Genomic DNA, 20,000 nt, shown 5'->3' on the forward strand with positions numbered 1-20,000 from the left:
AGGAAAAAAAGTTTGTATTTTATCCAACTACCTGTGCTAAAAAGTGATGGGAACAGTGTTTGTAATTTCTTCTACTTTTTCAGTGACACAAAGTTCAAGCTGCTTATCTAATTGGTGAAAATGCAATGTCTGTTTATCACACTCACTTTGACTATATATGTTGTAGCAAGAGATTGTTTCTAGCTTACGGCCATACCAGCCTGGGTACTCCCGATCTCGTCTGATCTCGGAAGCTAAGCAGGGTCGGGCCTGGTTAGTACTTGGATGGGAGACCGCCTGGGAATACCAGGTGCTGTAAGCATTTTGTCCACAAGGGTGTGCTCTTGCACTATTTCATCAGCAACACTGCCTTGTAGTAAGCATTTAATGATGAATTGACTAAATGCAGCTTCCTGCCTTTTTAATAGGATCAATTTTCCTTGTGTTTTCAATTAGCATCTGCCTTGTATTTATAAGACAAACAAGAATATTGTTGCTGAATGCAGCTTGTGTGTGCTTTGTGCTCCTTTGCCCTGTTCAATTGATGAAAGGAAATAAAGTTTGTATTTTATCCAACTACCTGTGCTAAAAAGTCATGGGAAGAGTGTTTGTAATTTCTTCTACTTTTTCAGTGACACAAAGTTCAAGCTGCTTATCTAATTGGTGGAAATGCAATGTCTGTTTATCACACTCACTTTGACTATATATGTTGTAGCAAGAGATTGTTTCTCGCTTACGGCCATACCAGCCTGGGTACGCACGATCTCGTCTGATCTCGGAAGCTAAGCAGGGTCGGGCCTGGTTAGTACTTGGATGGGAGACCGCCTGGGAATACCAGGTGCTGTAAGCATTTTGTCCACGAGGGTGTGCTCTTGCACTATTTCATCAGCAACACTGCCTTGTAGTAAGCATTTAATGATGAATTGACTAAATGTCTGTTTTATCAGACTCACTTTGACTATATATGTTGTAGCAAGAGATTGTTTCTCGCTTACGGCCATATCAGCCTGGGTACACCCGATCTTGTCTGATCTCGGAAGCTAAGCAGGGTCGGGCCTGGTTAGTACTTGGATGGGAGACCGCCTGGGAATACCAGGTGCTGTAAGCATTTTGTCCACGAGGGTGTGCTCTTGCACTATTTCATCAGCAACACTGCCTTGTAGTAAGCATTTAATGATGAATTGACTAAATGCAGCTTCCTGCCTTTTTAATAGGATCAAATTTCCTTGTGTTTTCAATTAGCATCTGCCTTGTATTTATAAGACAAACAAGAATATTGTTGCTGAATGCAGCTTGTGTGTGCTTTGTGCTCCTTTGCCCTGTTCAATTGATGAAAGGAAATAAAGTTTGTATTTTATCCAACTACCTGTGCTAAAAAGTGATGGGAAGAGTGTTTGTAATTTCTTCTACTTTTTCAGTGACACAAAGTTCAAGCTGCTTATCTAATTGGTGGAAATGCAATGTCTGTTTATCACACTCACTTTGACTATATATGTTGTAGCAAGAGATTTTTTCTCGCTTACGGCCATACCAGCCTGGGTACGCACGATCTCGTCTGATCTCGGAAGCTAAGCAGGGTCGGGCCTGGTTAGTACTTGGATGGGAGACCGCCTGGGAATACCAGGTGCTGTAAGCATTTTGTCCACGAGGGTGTGCTCTTGCACTATTTCATCAGCAACACTGCCTTGTAGTAAGCATTTAATGATGAATTGACTAAATGTCTGTTTTATCAGACTCACTTTGACTATATATGTTGTAGCAAGAGATTGTTTCTCGCTTACGGCCATATCAGCCTGGGTACGCCTGATCTCGTCTGATCTCGGAAGCTAAGCAGGGTCGGGCCTGGTTAGTACTTGGATGGGAGACCGCCTGGGAATACCAGGTGCTGTAAGCATTTTGTCCACGAGGGTGTGCTCTTGCACTATTTCATCAGCAACACTGCCTTGTAGTAAGCATTTAATGATGAATTGACTAAATGCAGCTTCCTGCCTTTTTAATAGGATCAAATTTCCTTGTGTTTTCAATTAGCATCTGCCTTGTATTTATAAGACAAACAAGAATATTGTTGCTGAATGCAGCTTGTGTGTGCTTTGTGCTCCTTTGCCCTGTTCAAATGATGAAAGGAAAAAAAGTTTGTATTTTATCCAACTACCTGTGCTAAAAAGTGATGGGAACAGTGTTTGTAATTTCTTCTACTTTTTCAGTGACACAAAGTTCAAGCTGCTTATCTAATTGGTGAAAATGCAATGTCTGTTTATCACACTCACTTTGACTATATATGTTGTAGCAAGAGATTGTTTCTAGCTTACGGCCATACCAGCCTGGGTACTCCCGATCTCGTCTGATCTCGGAAGCTAAGCAGGGTCGGGCCTGGTTAGTACTTGGATGGGAGACCGCCTGGGAATACCAGGTGCTGTAAGCATTTTGTCCACAAGGGTGTGCTCTTGCACTATTTCATCAGCAACACTGCCTTGTAGTAAGCATTTAATGATGAATTGACTAAATGCAGCTTCCTGCCTTTTTAATAGGATCAATTTTCCTTGTGTTTTCAATTAGCATCTGCCTTGTATTTATAAGACAAACAAGAATATTGTTGCTGAATGCAGCTTGTGTGTGCTTTGTGCTCCTTTGCCCTGTTCAATTGATGAAAGGAAATAAAGTTTGTATTTTATCCAACTACCTGTGCTAAAAAGTCATGGGAAGAGTGTTTGTAATTTCTTCTACTTTTTCAGTGACACAAAGTTCAAGCTGCTTATCTAATTGGTGGAAATGCAATGTCTGTTTATCACACTCACTTTGACTATATATGTTGTAGCAAGAGATTTTTCTCGCTTACGGCCATACCAGCCTGGGTACGCACGATCTCGTCTGATCTCGGAAGCTAAGCAGGGTCGGGCCTGGTTAGTACTTGGATGGGAGACCGCCTGGGAATACCAGGTGCTGTAAGCATTTTGTCCACGAGGGTGTGCTCTTGCACTATTTCATCAGCAACACTGCCTTGTAGTAAGCATTTAATGATGAATTGACTAAATGCAGCTTCCTGCCTTTTTAATAGGATCAAATTTCCTTGTGTTTTCAATTAGCATCTGCCTTGTATTTATAAGACAAACAAGAATATTGTTGCTGAATGCAGCTTGTGTGTGCTTTGTGCTCCTTTGCCCTGTTCAAATGATGAAAGGAAATAAAGTTTGTATTTTATCCAACTACCTGTGCTAAAAAGTGATGGGAAGAGTGTTTGTAATTTCTTCTACTTTTTCAGTGACACAAAGTTCAAGCTGCTTATCTAATTGGTGGAAATGCAATGTCTGTTTATCACACTCACTTTGACTATATATGTTGTAGCAAGAGATTTTTTCTCGCTTACGGCCATACCAGCCTGGGTACGCACGATCTCGTCTGATCTCGGAAGCTAAGCAGGGTCGGGCCTGGTTAGTACTTGGATGGGAGACCGCCTGGGAATACCAGGTGCTGTAAGCATTTTGTCCACGAGGGTGTGCTCTTGCACTATTTCATCAGCAACACTGCCTTGTAGTAAGCATTTAATGATGAATTGACTAAATGTCTGTTTTATCAGACTCACTTTGACTATATATGTTGTAGCAAGAGATTGTTTCTCGCTTACGGCCATATAATCCTGGGTACGCCCGATCTCGTCTGATCTCGGAAGCTAAGCAGGGTCGGGCCTGGTTAGTACTTGGATGGGAGACCGCCTGGGAATACCAGGTGCTGTAAGCATTTTGTCCACGAGGGTGTGCTCTTGCACTATTTCATCAGCAACACTGCCTTGTAGTAAGCATTTAATGATGAATTGACTAAATGCAGCTTCCTGCCTTTTTAAAAGGATCAAATTTCCTTGTGTTTTCAATTAGCATCTGCCTTGTATTTATAAGACAAACAAGAATATTGTTGCTGAATGCAGCTTGTGTGTGCTTTGTGCTCCTTTGCCCTGTTCAAATGATGAAAGGAAATAAGGTTTGTATTTTATCCAACTACCTGTGCTAAAAAGTGATGGGAACAGTGTTTGTAATTTCTTCTACTTTTTCAGTGACACAAAGTTCAAGCTGCTTATCTAATTGGTGAAAATGCAATGTCTGTTTATCACACTCACTTTGACTATATATGTTGTAGCAAGAGATTGCTTCTAGCTTACGGCCATACCAGCCTGGGTACGCCCGATCTCGTCTGATCTCGGAAGCTAAGCAGGGTCGGGCCTGGTTAGTACTTGGATGGGAGACCGCCTGGGAATACCAGGTGCTGTAAGCATTTTGTCCACGAGGGTGTGCTCTTGCACTATTTCATCAGCAACACTGCCTTGTAGTAAGCATTTAATGATGAATTGACTAAATGTCTGTTTTATCAGACTCACTTTGACTATATATGTTGTAGCAAGAGATTGTTTCTCGCTTACGGCCATATCAGCCTGGGTACACCCGATCTCGTCTGATCTCGGAAGCTAAGCAGGGTCGGGCCTGGTTAGTACTTGGATGGGAGACCGCCTGGGAATACCAGGTGCTGTAAGCATTTTGTCCACGAGGGTGTGCTCTTGCACTATTTCATCAGCAACACTGCCTTGTAGTAAGCATTTAATGATGAATTGACTAAATGCAGCTTCCTGCCTTTTTAATAGGATCAAATTTCCTTGTGTTTTCAATTAGCATCTGCCTTGTATTTATAAGACAAACAAGAATATTGTTGCTGAATGCAGCTTGTGTGTGCTTTGTGCTCCTTTGCCCTGTTCAAATGATGAAAGGAAATAAAGTTTGTATTTTATCCAACTACCTGTGCTAAAAAGTGATGGGAACAGTGTTTGTAATTTCTTCTACTTTTTCAGTGACACAAAGTTCAAGCTGCTTATCTAATTGGTGGAAATGCAATGTCTGTTTATCACACTCACTTTGACTATATATGTTGTAGCAAGAGATTTTTCTCGCTACGGCCATACCAGCCTGGGTACGCACGATCTCGTCTGATCTCGGAAGCTAAGCAGGGTCGGGCCTGGTTAGTACTTGGATGGGAGACCGCCTGGGAATACCAGGTGCTGTAAGCATTTTGTCCACGAGGGTGTGCTCTTGCACTATTTCATCAGCAACACTGCCTTGTAGTAAGCATTTAATGATGAATTGACTAAATGTCTGTTTTATCAGACTCACTTTGACTATATATGTTGTAGCAAGAGATTGTTTCTCGCTTACGGCCATATCAGCCTGGGTACGCCCGATCTCGTCTGATCTCGGAAGCTAAGCAGGGTCGGGCCTGGTTAGTACTTGGATGGGAGACCGCCTGGGAATACCAGGTGCTGTAAGCATTTTGTCCACGAGGGTGTGCACTTGCACTATTTCATCAGCAACACTGCCTTGTAGTAAGCATTTAATGATGAATTGACTAAATGCAGCTTCCTGCCTTTTTAATAGGATCAAATTTCCTTGTGTTTTCAATTAGCATCTGCCTTGTATTTATAAGACAAACAAGAATATTGTTGCTGAATGCAGCTTGTGTGTGCTTTGTGCTCCTTTGCCCTGTTCAAATGATGAAAGGAAAAAAAGTTTGTATTTTATCCAACTACCTGTGCTAAAAAGTGATGGGAACAGTGTTTGTAATTTCTTCTACTTTTTCAGTGACACAAAGTTCAAGCTGCTTATCTAATTGGTGAAAATGCAATGTCTGTTTATCACACTCACTTTGACTATATATGTTGTAGCAAGAGATTGTTTCTAGCTTACGGCCATACCAGCCTGGGTACTCCCGATCTCGTCTGATCTCGGAAGCTAAGCAGGGTCGGGCCTGGTTAGTACTTGGATGGGAGACCGCCTGGGAATACCAGGTGCTGTAAGCATTTTGTCCACGAGGGTGTGCTCTTGCACTATTTCATCAGCAACACTGCCTTGTAGTAAGCATTTAATGATGAATTGACTAAATGCAGCTTCCTGCCTTTTTAATAGGATCAAATTTCCTTGCGTTTTCAATTAGCATCTGCCTTGTATTTATAAGACAAACAAGAATATTGTTGCTGAATGCAGCTTGTGTGTGCTTTGTGCTCCTTTGCCCTGTTCAATTGATGAAAGGAAATAAAGTTTGTATTTTATCCAACTACCTGTGCTAAAAAGTGATGGGAAGAGTGTTTGTAATTTCTTCTACTTTTTCAGTGACACAAAGTTCAAGCTGCTTATCTAATTGGTGGAAATGCAATGTCTGTTTATCACACTCACTTTGACTATATATGTTGTAGCAAGAGATTTTTCTCGCTTACGGCCATACCAGCCTGGGTACGCACGATCTCGTCTGATCTCGGAAGCTAAGCAGGGTCGGGCCTGGTTAGTACTTGGATGGGAGACCGCCTGGGAATACCAGGTGCTGTAAGCATTTTGTCCACGAGGGTGTGCTCTTGCACTATTTCATCAGCAACACTGCCTTGTAGTAAGCATTTAATGATGAATTGACTAAATGTCTGTTTTATCAGACTCACTTTGACTATATATGTTGTAGCAAGAGATTGTTTCTCGCTTACGGCCATATCAGCCTGGGTACGCCCGATCTCGTCTGATCTCGGAAGCTAAGCAGGGTCGGGCCTGGTTAGTACTTGGATGGGAGACCGCCTGGGAATACCAGGTGCTGTAAGCATTTTGTCCACGAGGGTGTGCTCTTGCACTATTTCATCAGCAACACTGCCTTGTAGTAAGCATTTAATGATGAATTGACTAAATGCAGCTTCCTGCCTTTTTAATAGGATCAAATTTCCTTGTGTTTTCAATTAGCATCTGCCTTGTATTTATAAGACAAACAAGAATATTGTTGCTGAATGCAGCTTGTGTGTGCTTTGTGCTCCTTTGCCCTGTTCAAATGATGAAAGGAAAAAAAGTTTGTATTTTATCCAACTACCTGTGCTAAAAAGTGATGGGAACAGTGTTTGTAATTTCTTCTACTTTTTCAGTGACACAAAGTTCAAGCTGCTTATCTAATTGGTGAAAATGCAATGTCTGTTTATCACACTCACTTTGACTATATATGTTGTAGCAAGAGATTGTTTCTAGCTTACGGCCATACCAGCCTGGGTACTTCTGATCTCGGAAGCTAAGCAGGGTCGGGCCTGGTTAGTACTTGGATGGGAGACCGCCTGGGAATACCAGGTGCTGTAAGCATTTTGTCCACAAGGGTGTGCTCTTGCACTATTTCATCAGCAACACTGCCTTGTAGTAAGCATTTAATGATGAATTGACTAAATGCAGCTTCCTGCCTTTTTAATAGGATCAATTTTCCTTGTGTTTTCAATTAGCATCTGCCTTGTATTTATAAGACAAACAAGAATATTGTTGCTGAATGCAGCTTGTGTGTGCTTTGTGCTCCTTTGCCCTGTTCAATTGATGAAAGGAAATAAAGTTTGTATTTTATCCAACTACCTGTGCTAAAAAGTGATGGGAAGAGTGTTTGTAATTTCTTCTACTTTTTCAGTGACACAAAGTTCAAGCTGCTTATCTAATTGGTGGAAATGCAATGTCTGTTTATCACACTCACTTTGACTATATATGTTGTAGCAAGAGATTTTTTCTCGCTTACGGCCATACCAGCCTGGGTACGCACGATCTCGTCTGATCTCGGAAGCTAAGCAGGGTCGGGCCTGGTTAGTACTTGGATGGGAGACCGCCTGGGAATACCAGGTGCTGTAAGCATTTTGTCCACGAGGGTGTGCTCTTGCACTATTTCATCAGCAACACTGCCTTGTAGTAAGCATTTAATGATGAATTGACTAAATGTCTGTTTTATCAGACTCACTTTGACTATATATGTTGTAGCAAGAGATTGTTTCTCGCTTACGGCCATATCAGCCTGGGTACACCCGATCTTGTCTGATCTCGGAAGCTAAGCAGGGTCGGGCCTGGTTAGTACTTGGATGGGAGACCGCCTGGGAATACCAGGTGCTGTAAGCATTTTGTCCACGAGGGTGTGCTCTTGCACTATTTCATCAGCAACACTGCCTTGTAGTAAGCATTTAATGATGAATTGACTAAATGCAGCTTCCTGCCTTTTTAATAGGATCAAATTTCCTTGTGTTTTCAATTAGCATCTGCCTTGTATTTATAAGACAAACAAGAATATTGTTGCTGAATGCAGCTTGTGTGTGCTTTGTGCTCCTTTGCCCTGTTCAATTGATGAAAGGAAATAAAGTTTGTATTTTATCCAACTACCTGTGCTAAAAAGTGATGGGAAGAGTGTTTGTAATTTCTTCTACTTTTTCAGTGACACAAAGTTCAAGCTGCTTATCTAATTGGTGGAAATGCAATGTCTGTTTATCACACTCACTTTGACTATATATGTTGTAGCAAGAGATTTTTTCTCGCTTACGGCCATACCAGCCTGGGTACGCACGATCTCGTCTGATCTCGGAAGCTAAGCAGGGTCGGGCCTGGTTAGTACTTGGATGGGAGACCGCCTGGGAATACCAGGTGCTGTAAGCATTTTGTCCACGAGGGTGTGCTCTTGCACTATTTCATCAGCAACACTGCCTTGTAGTAAGCATTTAATGATGAATTGACTAAATGTCTGTTTTATCAGACTCACTTTGACTATATATGTTGTAGCAAGAGATTGTTTCTCGCTTACGGCCATATCAGCCTGGGTACGCCTGATCTCGTCTGATCTCGGAAGCTAAGCAGGGTCGGGCCTGGTTAGTACTTGGATGGGAGACCGCCTGGGAATACCAGGTGCTGTAAGCATTTTGTCCACGAGGGTGTGCTCTTGCACTATTTCATCAGCAACACTGCCTTGTAGTAAGCATTTAATGATGAATTGACTAAATGCAGCTTCCTGCCTTTTTAATAGGATCAAATTTCCTTGTGTTTTCAATTAGCATCTGCCTTGTATTTATAAGACAAACAAGAATATTGTTGCTGAATGCAGCTTGTGTGTGCTTTGTGCTCCTTTGCCCTGTTCAAATGATGAAAGGAAAAAAAGTTTGTATTTTATCCAACTACCTGTGCTAAAAAGTGATGGGAACAGTGTTTGTAATTTCTTCTACTTTTTCAGTGACACAAAGTTCAAGCTGCTTATCTAATTGGTGAAAATGCAATGTCTGTTTATCACACTCACTTTGACTATATATGTTGTAGCAAGAGATTGTTTCTAGCTTACGGCCATACCAGCCTGGGTACTCCCGATCTCGTCTGATCTCGGAAGCTAAGCAGGGTCGGGCCTGGTTAGTACTTGGATGGGAGACCGCCTGGGAATACCAGGTGCTGTAAGCATTTTGTCCACAAGGGTGTGCTCTTGCACTATTTCATCAGCAACACTGCCTTGTAGTAAGCATTTAATGATGAATTGACTAAATGCAGCTTCCTGCCTTTTTAATAGGATCAAATTTCCTTGTGTTTTCAATTAGCATCTGCCTTGTATTTATAAGACAAACAAGAATATTGTTGCTGAATGCAGCTTGTGTGTGCTTTGTGCTCCTTTGCCCTGTTCAATTGATGAAAGGAAATAAAGTTTGTATTTTATCCAACTACCTGTGCTAAAAAGTGATGGGAAGAGTGTTTGTAATTTCTTCTACTTTTTCAGTGACACAAAGTTCAAGCTGCTTATCTAATTGGTGGAAATGCAATGTCTGTTTATCACACTCACTTTGACTATATATGTTGTAGCAAGAGATTTTTTCTCGCTTACGGCCATACCAGCCTGGGTACGCACGATCTCGTCTGATCTCGGAAGCTAAGCAGGGTCGGGCCTGGTTAGTACTTGGATGGGAGACCGCCTGGGAATACAAGGTGCTGTAAGCATTTTGTCCACGAGGGTGTGCTCTTGCACTATTTCATCAGCAACACTGCCTTGTAGTAAGCATTTAATGATGAATTGACTAAATGTCTGTTTTATCAGACTCACTTTGACTATATATGTTGTAGCAAGAGATTGTTTCTCGCTTACGGCCATATCAGCCTGGGTACGCCCGATCTTGTCTGATCTCGGAAGCTAAGCAGGGTCGGGCCTGGTTAGTACTTGGATGGGAGACCGCCTGGGAATACCAGGTGCTGTAAGCATTTTGTCCACGAGGGTGTGCTCTTGCACTATTTCATCAGCAACACTGCCTTGTAGTAAGCATTTAATGATGAATTGACTAAATGCAGCTTCCTGCCTTTTTAATAGGATCAAATTTCCTTGTGTTTTCAATTAGCATCTGCCTTGTATTTATAAGACAAACAAGAATATTGTTGCTGAATGCAGCTTGTGTGTGCTTTGTGCTCCTTTGCCCTGTTCAATTGATGAAAGGAAATAAAGTTTGTATTTTATCCAACTACCTGTGCTAAAAAGTGATGGGAAGAGTGTTTGTAATTTCTTCTACTTTTTCAGTGACACAAAGTTCAAGCTGCTTATCTAATTGGTGGAAATGCAATGTCTGTTTATCACACTCACTTTGACTATATATGTTGTAGCAAGAGATTTTTTCTCGCTTACGGCCATACCAGCCTGGGTACGCACGATCTCGTCTGATCTCGGAAGCTAAGCAGGGTCGGGCCTGGTTAGTACTTGGATGGGAGACCGCCTGGGAATACCAGGTGATGTAAGCATTTTGTCCACGAGGGTGTGCTCTTGCACTATTTCATCAGCAACACTGCCTTGTAGTAAGCATTTAATGATGAATTGACTAAATGTCTGTTTTATCAGACTCACTTTGACTATATATGTTGTAGCAAGAGATTGTTTCTCGCTTACGGCCATATCAGCCTGGGTACGCCTGATCTCGTCTGATCTCGGAAGCTAAGCAGGGTCGGGCCTGGTTAGTACTTGGATGGGAGACCGCCTGGGAATACCAGGTGCTGTAAGCATTTTGTCCACGAGGGTGTGCTCTTGCACTATTTCATCAGCAACACTGCCTTGTAGTAAGCATTTAATGATGAATTGACTAAATGCAGCTTCCTGCCTTTTTAATAGGATCAAATTTCCTTGTGTTTTCAATTAGCATCTGCCTTGTATTTATAAGACAAACAAGAATATTGTTGCTGAATGCAGCTTGTGTGTGCTTTGTGCTCCTTTGCCCTGTTCAAATGATGAAAGGAAAAAAAGTTTGTATTTTATCCAACTACCTGTGCTAAAAAGTGATGGGAACAGTGTTTGTAATTTCTTCTACTTTTTCAGTGACACAAAGTTCAAGCTGCTTATCTAATTGGTGAAAATGCAATGTCTGTTTATCACACTCACTTTGACTATATATGTTGTAGCAAGAGATTGTTTCTAGCTTACGGCCATACCAGCCTGGGTACTCCCGATCTCGTCTGATCTCGGAAGCTAAGCAGGGTCGGGCCTGGTTAGTACTTGGATGGGAGACCGCCTGGGAATACCAGGTGCTGTAAGCATTTTGTCCACGAGGGTGTGCTCTTGCACTATTTCATCAGCAACACTGCCTTGTAGTAAGCATTTAATGATGAATTGACTAAATGCAGCTTCCTGCCTTTTTAATAGGATCAAATTTCCTTGTGTTTTCAATTAGCATCTGCCTTGTATTTATAAGACAAACAAGAATATTGTTGCTGAATGCAGCTTGTGTGTGCTTTGTGCTCCTTTGCCCTGTTCAATTGATGAAAGGAAATAAAGTTTGTATTTTATCCAACTACCTGTGCTAAAAAGTGATGGGAAGAGTGTTTGTAATTTCTTCTACTTTTTCAGAGACACAAAGTTCAAGCTGCTTATCTAATTGGTGGAAATGCAATGTCTGTTTATCACACTCACTTTGACTATATATGTTGTAGCAAGAGATTTTTCTCGCTTACGGCCATACCAGCCTGGGTACGCACGATCTCGTCTGATCTCGGAAGCTAAGCAGGGTCGGGCCTGGTTAGTACTTGGATGGGAGACCGCCTGGGAATACCAGGTGCTGTAAGCATTTTGTCCACGAGGGTGTGCTCTTGCACTATTTCATCAGCAACACTGCCTTGTAGTAAGCATTTAATGATGAATTGACTAAATGTCTGTTTTATCAGACTCACTTTGACTATATATGTTGTAGCAAGAGATTGTTTCTCGCTTACGGCCATATCAGCCTGGGTACGCCTGATCTCGTCTGATCTCGGAAGCTAAGCAGGGTCGGGCCTGGTTAGTACTTGGATGGGAGACCGCCTGGGAATACCAGGTGCTGTAAGCATTTTGTCCACGAGGGTGTGCTCTTGCACTATTTCATCAGCAACACTGCCTTGTAGTAAGCATTTAATGATGAATTGACTAAATGCAGCTTCCTGCCTTTTTAATAGGATCAAATTTCCTTGTGTTTTCAATTAGCATCTGCCTTGTATTTATAAGACAAACAAGAATATTGTTGCTGAATGCAGCTTGTGTGTGCTTTGTGCTCCTTTGCCCTGTTCAAATGATGAAAGGAAAAAAAGTTTGTATTTTATCCAACTACCTGTGCTAAAAAGTGATGGGAACAGTGTTTGTAATTTCTTCTACTTTTTCAGTGACACAAAGTTCAAGCTGCTTATCTAATTGGTGAAAATGCAATGTCTGTTTATCACACTCACTTTGACTATATATGTTGTAGCAAGAGATTGTTTCTAGCTTACGGCCATACCAGCCTGGGTACTCCCGATCTCGTCTGATCTCGGAAGCTAAGCAGGGTCGGGCCTGGTTAGTACTTGGATGGGAGACCGCCTGGGAATACCAGGTGCTGTAAGCATTTTGTCCACGAGGGTGTGCTCTTGCACTATTTCATCAGCAACACTGCCTTGTAGTAAGCATTTAATGATGAATTGACTAAATGCAGCTTCCTGCCTTTTTAATAGGATCAAATTTCCTTGTGTTTTCAATTAGCATCTGCCTTGTATTTATAAGACAAACAAGAATATTGTTGCTGAATGCAGCTTGTGTGTGCTTTGTGCTCCTTTGCCCTGTTCAATTGATGAAAGGAAATAAAGTTTGTATTTTATCCAACTACCTGTGCTAAAAAGTGATGGGAAGAGTGTTTGTAATTTCTTCTACTTTTTCAGTGACACAAAGTTCAAGCTGCTTATCTAATTGGTGGAAATGCAATGTCTGTTTATCACACTCACTTTGACTATATATGTTGTAGCAAGAGATTTTTTCTAGCTTACGGCCATACCAGCCTGGGTACGCACGATCTCGTCTGATCTCGGAAGCTAAGCAGGGTCGGGCCTGGTTAGTACTTGGATGGGAGACCGCCTGGGAATACCAGGTGCTGTAAGCATTTTGTCCACGAGGGTGTGCTCTTGCACTATTTCATCAGCAACACTGCCTTGTAGTAAGCATTTAATGATGAATTGACTAAATGTCTGTTTTATCAGACTCACTTTGACTATATATGTTGTAGCAAGAGATTGTTTCTCGCTTACGGCCATATCAGCCTGGGTACGCCCGATCTCGTCTGATCTCGGAAGCTAAGCAGGGTCGGGCCTGGTTAGTACTTGGATGGGAGACCGCCTGGGAATACCAGGTGCTGTAAGCATTTTGTCCACGAGGGTGTGCTCTTGCACTATTTCATCAGCAACACTGCCTTGTAGTAAGCATTTAATGATGAATTGACTAAATGTCTGTTTTATCAGACTCACTTTGACTATATATGTTGTAGCAAGAGATTGTTTCTCGCTTACGGCCATATCAGCCTGGGTACGCCTGATCTCGTCTGATCTCGGAAGCTAAGCAGGGTCGGGCCTGGTTAGTACTTGGATGGGAGACCGCCTGGGAATACCAGGTGCTGTAAGCATTTTGTCCACGAGGGTGTGCTCTTGCACTATTTCATCAGCAACACTGCCTTGTAGTAAGCATTTAATGATGAATTGACTAAATGCAGCTTCCTGCCTTTTAATAGGATCAAATTTCCTTGTGTTTTCAATTAGCATCTGCCTTGTATTTATAAGACAAACAAGAATATTGTTGCTGAATGCAGCTTGTGTGTGCTTTGTGCTCCTTTGCCCTGTTCAAATGATGAAAGGAAAAAAAGTTTGTATTTTATCCAACTACCTGTGCTAAAAAGTGATGGGAACAGTGTTTGTAATTTCTTCTACTTTTTCAGTGACACAAAGTTCAAGCTGCTTATCTAATTGGTGAAAATGCAATGTCTGTTTATCACACTCACTTTGACTATATATGTTGTAGCAAGAGATTGTTTCTAGCTTACGGCCATACCAGCCTGGGTACTCCCGATCTCGTCTGATCTCGGAAGCTAAGCAGGGTCGGGCCTGGTTAGTACTTGGATGGGAGACCGCCTGGGAATACCAGGTGCTGTAAGCATTTTGTCCACGAGGGTGTGCTCTTGCACTATTTCATCAGCAACACTGCCTTGTAGTAAGCATTTAATGATGAATTGACTAAATGCAGCTTCCTGCCTTTTTAATAGGATCAAATTTCCTTGTGTTTTCAATTAGCATCTGCCTTGTATTTATAAGACAAACAAGAATATTGTTGCTGAATGCAGCTTGTGTGTGCTTTGTGCTCCTTTGCCCTGTTCAATTGATGAAAGGAAATAAAGTTTGTATTTTATCCAACTACCTGTGCTAAAAAGTGATGGGAAGAGTGTTTGTAATTTCTTCTACTTTTTCAGTGACACAAAGTTCAAGCTGCTTATCTAATTGGTGGAAATGCAATGTCTGTTTATCACACTCACTTTGACTATATATGTTGTAGCAAGAGATTTTTCTAGCTTACGGCCATACCAGCCTGGGTACGCACGATCTCGTCTGATCTCGGAAGCTAAGCAGGGTCGGGCCTGGTTAGTACTTGGATGGGAGACCGCCTGGGAATACCAGGTGCTGTAAGCATTTTGTCCACGAGGGTGTGCTCTTGCACTATTTCATCAGCAACACTGCCTTGTAGTAAGCATTTAATGATGAATTGACTAAATGTCTGTTTTATCAGACTCACTTTGACTATATATGTTGTAGCAAGAGATTGTTTCTCGCTTACGGCCATATCAGCCTGGGTACGCCCGATCTCGTCTGATCTCGGAAGCTAAGCAGGGTCGGGCCTGGTTAGTACTTGGATGGGAGACCGCCTGGGAATACCAGGTGCTGTAAGCATTTTGTCCACGAGGGTGTGCTCTTGCACTATTTCATCAGCAACACTGCCTTGTAGTAAGCATTTAATGATGAATTGACTAAATGCAGCTTCCTGCCTTTTTAATAGGATCAAATTTCCTTGTGTTTTCAATTAGCATCTGCCTTGTATTTATAAGACAAACAAGAATATTGTTGCTGAATGCAGCTTGTGTGTGCTTTGTGCTCCTTTGCCCTGTTCAAATGATGAAAGGAAAAAAAGTTTGTATTTTATCCAACTACCTGTGCTAAAAAGTGATGGGAACAGTGTTTGTAATTTCTTCTACTTTTTCAGTGACACAAAGTTCAAGCTGCTTATCTAATTGGTGAAAATGCAATGTCTGTTTATCACACTCACTTTGACTATATATGTTGTAGCAAGAGATTGTTTCTAGCTTACGGCCATACCAGCCTGGGTACTCCCGATCTCGTCTGATCTCGGAAGCTAAGCAGGGTCGGGCCTGGTTAGTACTTGGATGGGAGACCGCCTGGGAATACCAGGTGCTGTAAGCATTTTGTCCACGAGGGTGTGCTCTTGCACTATTTCATCAGCAACACTGCCTTGTAGTAAGCATTTAATGATGAATTGACTAAATGCAGCTTCCTGCCTTTTTAATAGGATCAAATTTCCTTGTGTTTTCAATTAGCATCTGCCTTGTATTTATAAGACAAACAAGAATATTGTTGCTGAATGCAGCTTGTGTGTGCTTTGTGCTCCTTTGCCCTGTTCAAATGATGAAAGGAAATAAAGTTTGTATTTTATCCAACTACCTGTGCTAAAAAGTGATGGGAAGAGTGTTTGTAATTTCTTCTACTTTTTCAGTGACACAAAGTTCAAGCTGCTTATCTAATTGGTGGAAATGCAATGTCTGTTTATCACACTCACTTTGACTATATATGTTGTAGCAAGAGATTTTTTCTAGCTTACGGCCATACCAGCCTGGGTACGCACGATCTCGTCTGATCTCGGAAGCTAAGCAGGGTCGGGCCTGGTTAGTACTTGGATGGGAGACCGCCTGGGAATACCAGGTGCTGTAAGCATTTTGTCCACGAGGGTGTGCTCTTGCACTATTTCATCAGCAACACTGCCTTGTAGTAAGCATTTAATGATGAATTGACTAAATGTCTGTTTTATCAGACTCACTTTGACTATATATGTTGTAGCAAGAGATTGTTTCTCGCTTACGGCCATATCAGCCTGGGTACGCCCGATCTCGTCTGATCTCGGAAGCTAAGCAGGGTCGGGCCTGGTTAGTACTTGGATGGGAGACCGCCTGGGAATACCAGGTGCTGTAAGCATTTTGTCCACGAGGGTGTGCTCTTGCACTATTTCATCAGCAACACTGCCTTGTAGTAAGCATTTAATGATGAATTGACTAAATGCAGCTTCCTGCCTTTTTAATAGGATCAAATTTCCTTGTGTTTTCAATTAGCATCTGCCTTGTATTTATAAGACAAACAAGAATATTGTTGCTGAATGCAGCTTGTGTGTGCTTTGTGCTCCTTTGCCCTGTTCAAATGATGAAAGGAAAAAAAGTTTGTATTTTATCCAACTACCTGTGCTAAAAAGTGATGGGAACAGTGTTTGTAATTTCTTCTACTTTTTCAGTGACACAAAGTTCAAGCTGCTTATCTAATTGGTGAAAATGCAATGTCTGTTTATCACACTCACTTTGACTATATATGTTGTAGCAAGAGATTGTTTCTAGCTTACGGCCATACCAGCCTGGGTACTCCCGATCTCGTCTGATCTCGGAAGCTAAGCAGGGTCGGGCCTGGTTAGTACTTGGATGGGAGACCGCCTGGGAATACCAGGTGCTGTAAGCATTTTGTCCACGAGGGTGTGCTCTTGCACTATTTCATCAGCAACACTGCCTTGTAGTAAGCATTTAATGATGAATTGACTAAATGCAGCTTCCTGCCTTTTTAATAGGATCAAATTTCCTTGTGTTTTCAATTAGCATCTGCCTTGTATTTATAAGACAAACAAGAATATTGTTGCTGAATGCAGCTTGTGTGTGCTTTGTGCTCCTTTGCCCTGTTCAAATGATGAAAGGAAATAAAGTTTGTATTTTATCCAACTACCTGTGCTAAAAAGTGATGGGAAGAGTGTTTGTAATTTCTTCTACTTTTTCAGTGACACAAAGTTCAAGCTGCTTATCTAATTGGTGGAAATGCAATGTCTGTTTATCACACTCACTTTGACTATATATGTTGTAGCAAGAGATTTTTTCTCGCTTACGGCCATACCAGCCTGGGTACGCACGATCTCGTCTGATCTCGGAAGCTAAGCAGGGTCGGGCCTGGTTAGTACTTGGATGGGAGACCGCCTGGGAATACCAGGTGCTGTAAGCATTTTGTCCACGAGGGTGTGCTCTTGCACTATTTCATCAGCAACACTGCCTTGTAGTAAGCATTTAATGATGAATTGACTAAATGTCTGTTTTATCAGACTCACTTTGACTATATATGTTGTAGCAAGAGATTGTTTCTCGCTTACGGCCATATCAGCCTGGGTACGCCCGATCTCGTCTGATCTTGGAAGCTAAGCAGGGTCGGGCCTGGTTAGTACTTGGATGGGAGACCGCCTGGGAATACCAGGTGCTGTAAGCATTTTGTCCACGAGGGTGTGCTCTTGCACTATTTCATCAGCAACACTGCCTTGTAGTAAGCATTTAATGATGAATTGACTAAATGCAGCTTCCTGCCTTTTTAATAGGATCAAATTTCCTTGTGTTTTCAATTAGCATCTGCCTTGTATTTATAAGACAAACAAGAATATTGTTGCTGAATGCAGCTTGTGTGTGCTTTGTGCTCCTTTGCCCTGTTCAAATGATGAAAGGAAAAAAAGTTTGTATTTTATCCAACTACCTGTGCTAAAAAGTGATGGGAACAGTGTTTGTAATTTCTTCTACTTTTTCAGTGACACAAAGTTCAAGCTGCTTATCTAATTGGTGAAAATGCAATGTCTGTTTATCACACTCACTTTGACTATATATGTTGTAGCAAGAGATTGTTTCTAGCTTACGGCCATACCAGCCTGGGTACTCCCGATCTCGTCTGATCTCGGAAGCTAAGCAGGGTCGGGCCTGGTTAGTACTTGGATGGGAGACCGCCTGGGAATACCAGGTGCTGTAAGCATTTTGTCCACGAGGGTGTGCTCTTGCACTATTTCATCAGCAACACTGCCTTGTAGTAAGCATTTAATGATGAATTGACTAAATGCAGCTTCCTGCCTTTTTAATAGGATCAAATTTCCTTGTGTTTTCAATTAGCATCTGCCTTGTATTTATAAGACAAACAAGAATATTGTTGCTGAATGCAGCTTGTGTGTGCTTTGTGCTCCTTTGCCCTGTTCAAATGATGAAAGGAAATAAAGTTTGTATTTTATCCAACTACCTGTGCTAAAAAGTGATGGGAAGAGTGTTTGTAATTTCTTCTACTTTTTCAGTGACACAAAGTTCAAGCTGCTTATCTAATTGGTGGAAATGCAATGTCTGTTTATCACACTCACTTTGACTATATATGTTGTAGCAAGAGATTTTTCTCGCTTACGGCCATACCAGCCTGGGTACGCACGATCTCGTCTGATCTCGGAAGCTAAGCAGGGTCGGGCCTGGTTAGTACTTGGATGGGAGACCGCCTGGGAATACCAGGTGCTGTAAGCATTTTGTCCACGAGGGTGTGCTCTTGCACTATTTCATCAGCAACACTGCCTTGTAGTAAGCATTTAATGATGAATTGACTAAATGCAGCTTCCTGCCTTTTTAATAGGATCAAATTTCCTTGTGTTTTCAATTAGCATCTGCCTTGTATTTATAAGACAAACAAGAATATTGTTGCTGAATGCAGCTTGTGTGTGCTTTGTGCTCCTTTGCCCTGTTCAATTGATGAAAGGAAATAAAGTTTGTATTTTATCCAACTACCTGTGCTAAAAGTGATGGGAAGAGTGTTTGTAATTTCTTCTACTTTTTCAGTGACACAAAGTTCAAGCTGCTTATCTAATTGGTGGAAATGCAATGTCTGTTTATCACACTCACTTTGACTATATATGTTGTAGCAAGAGATTGTTTCTCGCTTACGGCCATACCAGCCTGGGTACGCCCGATCTCGTCTGATCTCGGAAGCTAAGCAGGGTCGGGCCTGGTTAGTACTTGGATGGGAGACCGCCTGGGAATACCAGGTGCTGTAAGCATTTTGTCCACGAGGGTGTGCTCTTGCACTATTTCATCAGCAACACTGCCTTGTAGTAAGCATTTAATGATGAATTGACTAAATGCAGCTTCCTGCCTTTTTAATAGGATCAAATTTCCTTGTGTTTTCAATTAGCATCTGCCTTGTATTTATAAGACAAACAAGAATATTGTTGCTGAATGCAGCTTGTGTGTGCTTTGTGCTCCTTTGCCCTGTTCAAATGATGAAAGGAAATAAAGTTTGTATTTTATCCAACTACCTGTGCTAAAAAGTGATGGGAAGAGTGTTTGTAATTTCTTCTACTTTTTCAGTGACACAAAGTTCAAGCTGCTTATCTAATTGGTGGAAATGCAATGTCTGTTTATCACACTCACTTTGACTATATATGTTGTAGCAAGAGATTTTTCTCGCTTACGGCCATACCAGCCTGGGTACGCACGATCTCGTCTGATCTCGGAAGCTAAGCAGGGTCGGGCCTGGTTAGTACTTGGATGGGAGACCGCCTGGGAATACCAGGTGCTGTAAGCATTTTGTCCACGAGGGTGTGCTCTTGCACTATTTCATCAGCAACACTGCCTTGTAGTAAGCATTTAATGATGAATTGACTAAATGTCTGTTTTATCAGACTCACTTTGACTATATATGTTGTAGCAAGAGATTGTTTCTCGCTTACGGCCATATCAGCCTGGGTACGCCCGATCTCGTCTGATCTCGGAAGCTAAGCAGGGTCGGGCCTGGTTAGTACTTGGATGGGAGACCGCCTGGGAATACCAGGTGCTGTAAGCATTTTGTCCACGAGGGTGTGCT

General features: G+C 41.9%; 45 non-coding genes and 2 pseudogenes across 45 annotated transcripts; all 47 read left to right on the forward strand.

Annotated features, from left to right (window-relative positions):
* The first annotated feature begins 182 nt into the window (after positions 1–182).
* Positions 183–301, forward strand: LOC123737499 (5S ribosomal RNA). Its single transcript, XR_006766856.1, has one exon. It is a non-coding gene; the product is annotated as a 5S ribosomal RNA (ribosomal RNA).
* A 409-nt stretch (positions 302–710) lies between these two features.
* On the forward strand, positions 711–829 carry LOC123737858 (5S ribosomal RNA). Its single transcript, XR_006767156.1, has one exon. It is a non-coding gene; the product is annotated as a 5S ribosomal RNA (ribosomal RNA).
* Positions 830–968: 139 nt separating this feature from the next.
* On the forward strand, positions 969–1,087 carry LOC123737899 (5S ribosomal RNA). Its single transcript, XR_006767197.1, has one exon. It is a non-coding gene; the product is annotated as a 5S ribosomal RNA (ribosomal RNA).
* Positions 1,088–1,496: 409 nt separating this feature from the next.
* Positions 1,497–1,615, forward strand: LOC123737859 (5S ribosomal RNA). Its single transcript, XR_006767157.1, has one exon. It is a non-coding gene; the product is annotated as a 5S ribosomal RNA (ribosomal RNA).
* A 139-nt stretch (positions 1,616–1,754) lies between these two features.
* On the forward strand, positions 1,755–1,873 carry LOC123737938 (5S ribosomal RNA). The gene has a single exon (XR_006767235.1). It is a non-coding gene; the product is annotated as a 5S ribosomal RNA (ribosomal RNA).
* Positions 1,874–2,282: 409 nt separating this feature from the next.
* LOC123737510 (5S ribosomal RNA) lies at positions 2,283–2,401 on the forward strand. The gene has a single exon (XR_006766857.1). It is a non-coding gene; the product is annotated as a 5S ribosomal RNA (ribosomal RNA).
* Positions 2,402–2,809: 408 nt separating this feature from the next.
* On the forward strand, positions 2,810–2,928 carry LOC123737860 (5S ribosomal RNA). The gene has a single exon (XR_006767158.1). It is a non-coding gene; the product is annotated as a 5S ribosomal RNA (ribosomal RNA).
* A 409-nt stretch (positions 2,929–3,337) lies between these two features.
* LOC123737861 (5S ribosomal RNA) lies at positions 3,338–3,456 on the forward strand. Its single transcript, XR_006767159.1, has one exon. It is a non-coding gene; the product is annotated as a 5S ribosomal RNA (ribosomal RNA).
* A 139-nt stretch (positions 3,457–3,595) lies between these two features.
* On the forward strand, positions 3,596–3,714 carry LOC123737983 (5S ribosomal RNA). Its single transcript, XR_006767279.1, has one exon. It is a non-coding gene; the product is annotated as a 5S ribosomal RNA (ribosomal RNA).
* Positions 3,715–4,123: 409 nt separating this feature from the next.
* Positions 4,124–4,242, forward strand: LOC123737265 (5S ribosomal RNA). Its single transcript, XR_006766803.1, has one exon. It is a non-coding gene; the product is annotated as a 5S ribosomal RNA (ribosomal RNA).
* A 139-nt stretch (positions 4,243–4,381) lies between these two features.
* On the forward strand, positions 4,382–4,500 carry LOC123737596 (5S ribosomal RNA). The gene has a single exon (XR_006766897.1). It is a non-coding gene; the product is annotated as a 5S ribosomal RNA (ribosomal RNA).
* A 408-nt stretch (positions 4,501–4,908) lies between these two features.
* LOC123737357 (uncharacterized) lies at positions 4,909–5,026 on the forward strand (annotated as a pseudogene).
* Positions 5,027–5,165: 139 nt separating this feature from the next.
* LOC123737695 (5S ribosomal RNA) lies at positions 5,166–5,284 on the forward strand. Its single transcript, XR_006766993.1, has one exon. It is a non-coding gene; the product is annotated as a 5S ribosomal RNA (ribosomal RNA).
* A 409-nt stretch (positions 5,285–5,693) lies between these two features.
* LOC123737521 (5S ribosomal RNA) lies at positions 5,694–5,812 on the forward strand. The gene has a single exon (XR_006766858.1). It is a non-coding gene; the product is annotated as a 5S ribosomal RNA (ribosomal RNA).
* Positions 5,813–6,220: 408 nt separating this feature from the next.
* Positions 6,221–6,339, forward strand: LOC123737862 (5S ribosomal RNA). Its single transcript, XR_006767160.1, has one exon. It is a non-coding gene; the product is annotated as a 5S ribosomal RNA (ribosomal RNA).
* A 139-nt stretch (positions 6,340–6,478) lies between these two features.
* Positions 6,479–6,597, forward strand: LOC123737696 (5S ribosomal RNA). Its single transcript, XR_006766994.1, has one exon. It is a non-coding gene; the product is annotated as a 5S ribosomal RNA (ribosomal RNA).
* A 409-nt stretch (positions 6,598–7,006) lies between these two features.
* Positions 7,007–7,115, forward strand: LOC123737507 (uncharacterized; annotated as a pseudogene).
* Positions 7,116–7,524: 409 nt separating this feature from the next.
* On the forward strand, positions 7,525–7,643 carry LOC123737863 (5S ribosomal RNA). Its single transcript, XR_006767161.1, has one exon. It is a non-coding gene; the product is annotated as a 5S ribosomal RNA (ribosomal RNA).
* A 139-nt stretch (positions 7,644–7,782) lies between these two features.
* Positions 7,783–7,901, forward strand: LOC123737900 (5S ribosomal RNA). The gene has a single exon (XR_006767198.1). It is a non-coding gene; the product is annotated as a 5S ribosomal RNA (ribosomal RNA).
* Positions 7,902–8,310: 409 nt separating this feature from the next.
* Positions 8,311–8,429, forward strand: LOC123737865 (5S ribosomal RNA). The gene has a single exon (XR_006767163.1). It is a non-coding gene; the product is annotated as a 5S ribosomal RNA (ribosomal RNA).
* A 139-nt stretch (positions 8,430–8,568) lies between these two features.
* LOC123737939 (5S ribosomal RNA) lies at positions 8,569–8,687 on the forward strand. Its single transcript, XR_006767236.1, has one exon. It is a non-coding gene; the product is annotated as a 5S ribosomal RNA (ribosomal RNA).
* Positions 8,688–9,096: 409 nt separating this feature from the next.
* On the forward strand, positions 9,097–9,215 carry LOC123737532 (5S ribosomal RNA). Its single transcript, XR_006766859.1, has one exon. It is a non-coding gene; the product is annotated as a 5S ribosomal RNA (ribosomal RNA).
* A 409-nt stretch (positions 9,216–9,624) lies between these two features.
* Positions 9,625–9,743, forward strand: LOC123737253 (5S ribosomal RNA). The gene has a single exon (XR_006766791.1). It is a non-coding gene; the product is annotated as a 5S ribosomal RNA (ribosomal RNA).
* Positions 9,744–9,882: 139 nt separating this feature from the next.
* Positions 9,883–10,001, forward strand: LOC123737108 (5S ribosomal RNA). The gene has a single exon (XR_006766648.1). It is a non-coding gene; the product is annotated as a 5S ribosomal RNA (ribosomal RNA).
* A 409-nt stretch (positions 10,002–10,410) lies between these two features.
* LOC123737178 (5S ribosomal RNA) lies at positions 10,411–10,529 on the forward strand. Its single transcript, XR_006766718.1, has one exon. It is a non-coding gene; the product is annotated as a 5S ribosomal RNA (ribosomal RNA).
* Positions 10,530–10,668: 139 nt separating this feature from the next.
* On the forward strand, positions 10,669–10,787 carry LOC123737940 (5S ribosomal RNA). The gene has a single exon (XR_006767237.1). It is a non-coding gene; the product is annotated as a 5S ribosomal RNA (ribosomal RNA).
* Positions 10,788–11,196: 409 nt separating this feature from the next.
* On the forward strand, positions 11,197–11,315 carry LOC123737543 (5S ribosomal RNA). The gene has a single exon (XR_006766860.1). It is a non-coding gene; the product is annotated as a 5S ribosomal RNA (ribosomal RNA).
* Positions 11,316–11,723: 408 nt separating this feature from the next.
* LOC123737866 (5S ribosomal RNA) lies at positions 11,724–11,842 on the forward strand. The gene has a single exon (XR_006767164.1). It is a non-coding gene; the product is annotated as a 5S ribosomal RNA (ribosomal RNA).
* A 139-nt stretch (positions 11,843–11,981) lies between these two features.
* Positions 11,982–12,100, forward strand: LOC123737941 (5S ribosomal RNA). The gene has a single exon (XR_006767238.1). It is a non-coding gene; the product is annotated as a 5S ribosomal RNA (ribosomal RNA).
* A 409-nt stretch (positions 12,101–12,509) lies between these two features.
* LOC123737554 (5S ribosomal RNA) lies at positions 12,510–12,628 on the forward strand. Its single transcript, XR_006766861.1, has one exon. It is a non-coding gene; the product is annotated as a 5S ribosomal RNA (ribosomal RNA).
* Positions 12,629–13,037: 409 nt separating this feature from the next.
* Positions 13,038–13,156, forward strand: LOC123737867 (5S ribosomal RNA). Its single transcript, XR_006767165.1, has one exon. It is a non-coding gene; the product is annotated as a 5S ribosomal RNA (ribosomal RNA).
* A 139-nt stretch (positions 13,157–13,295) lies between these two features.
* LOC123737698 (5S ribosomal RNA) lies at positions 13,296–13,414 on the forward strand. Its single transcript, XR_006766996.1, has one exon. It is a non-coding gene; the product is annotated as a 5S ribosomal RNA (ribosomal RNA).
* A 139-nt stretch (positions 13,415–13,553) lies between these two features.
* LOC123737943 (5S ribosomal RNA) lies at positions 13,554–13,672 on the forward strand. The gene has a single exon (XR_006767240.1). It is a non-coding gene; the product is annotated as a 5S ribosomal RNA (ribosomal RNA).
* Positions 13,673–14,080: 408 nt separating this feature from the next.
* Positions 14,081–14,199, forward strand: LOC123737561 (5S ribosomal RNA). Its single transcript, XR_006766863.1, has one exon. It is a non-coding gene; the product is annotated as a 5S ribosomal RNA (ribosomal RNA).
* A 408-nt stretch (positions 14,200–14,607) lies between these two features.
* LOC123737868 (5S ribosomal RNA) lies at positions 14,608–14,726 on the forward strand. The gene has a single exon (XR_006767166.1). It is a non-coding gene; the product is annotated as a 5S ribosomal RNA (ribosomal RNA).
* Positions 14,727–14,865: 139 nt separating this feature from the next.
* LOC123737699 (5S ribosomal RNA) lies at positions 14,866–14,984 on the forward strand. The gene has a single exon (XR_006766997.1). It is a non-coding gene; the product is annotated as a 5S ribosomal RNA (ribosomal RNA).
* A 409-nt stretch (positions 14,985–15,393) lies between these two features.
* LOC123737562 (5S ribosomal RNA) lies at positions 15,394–15,512 on the forward strand. The gene has a single exon (XR_006766864.1). It is a non-coding gene; the product is annotated as a 5S ribosomal RNA (ribosomal RNA).
* A 409-nt stretch (positions 15,513–15,921) lies between these two features.
* Positions 15,922–16,040, forward strand: LOC123737869 (5S ribosomal RNA). The gene has a single exon (XR_006767167.1). It is a non-coding gene; the product is annotated as a 5S ribosomal RNA (ribosomal RNA).
* Positions 16,041–16,179: 139 nt separating this feature from the next.
* LOC123737700 (5S ribosomal RNA) lies at positions 16,180–16,298 on the forward strand. The gene has a single exon (XR_006766998.1). It is a non-coding gene; the product is annotated as a 5S ribosomal RNA (ribosomal RNA).
* Positions 16,299–16,707: 409 nt separating this feature from the next.
* On the forward strand, positions 16,708–16,826 carry LOC123737563 (5S ribosomal RNA). The gene has a single exon (XR_006766865.1). It is a non-coding gene; the product is annotated as a 5S ribosomal RNA (ribosomal RNA).
* A 409-nt stretch (positions 16,827–17,235) lies between these two features.
* LOC123737870 (5S ribosomal RNA) lies at positions 17,236–17,354 on the forward strand. The gene has a single exon (XR_006767168.1). It is a non-coding gene; the product is annotated as a 5S ribosomal RNA (ribosomal RNA).
* Positions 17,355–17,493: 139 nt separating this feature from the next.
* On the forward strand, positions 17,494–17,612 carry LOC123738014 (5S ribosomal RNA). Its single transcript, XR_006767308.1, has one exon. It is a non-coding gene; the product is annotated as a 5S ribosomal RNA (ribosomal RNA).
* A 409-nt stretch (positions 17,613–18,021) lies between these two features.
* LOC123737564 (5S ribosomal RNA) lies at positions 18,022–18,140 on the forward strand. Its single transcript, XR_006766866.1, has one exon. It is a non-coding gene; the product is annotated as a 5S ribosomal RNA (ribosomal RNA).
* A 408-nt stretch (positions 18,141–18,548) lies between these two features.
* On the forward strand, positions 18,549–18,667 carry LOC123737871 (5S ribosomal RNA). Its single transcript, XR_006767169.1, has one exon. It is a non-coding gene; the product is annotated as a 5S ribosomal RNA (ribosomal RNA).
* A 408-nt stretch (positions 18,668–19,075) lies between these two features.
* Positions 19,076–19,194, forward strand: LOC123737276 (5S ribosomal RNA). The gene has a single exon (XR_006766814.1). It is a non-coding gene; the product is annotated as a 5S ribosomal RNA (ribosomal RNA).
* Positions 19,195–19,602: 408 nt separating this feature from the next.
* On the forward strand, positions 19,603–19,721 carry LOC123737872 (5S ribosomal RNA). Its single transcript, XR_006767170.1, has one exon. It is a non-coding gene; the product is annotated as a 5S ribosomal RNA (ribosomal RNA).
* A 139-nt stretch (positions 19,722–19,860) lies between these two features.
* Positions 19,861–19,979, forward strand: LOC123737701 (5S ribosomal RNA). The gene has a single exon (XR_006766999.1). It is a non-coding gene; the product is annotated as a 5S ribosomal RNA (ribosomal RNA).
* Positions 19,980–20,000: the final 21 nt, after the last annotated feature.

This window comes from Salmo salar, unplaced genomic scaffold, assembly GCF_905237065.1.
Source record: "Salmo salar unplaced genomic scaffold, Ssal_v3.1, whole genome shotgun sequence".
Lineage (NCBI taxonomy): Eukaryota > Metazoa > Chordata > Actinopteri > Salmoniformes > Salmonidae > Salmo > Salmo salar.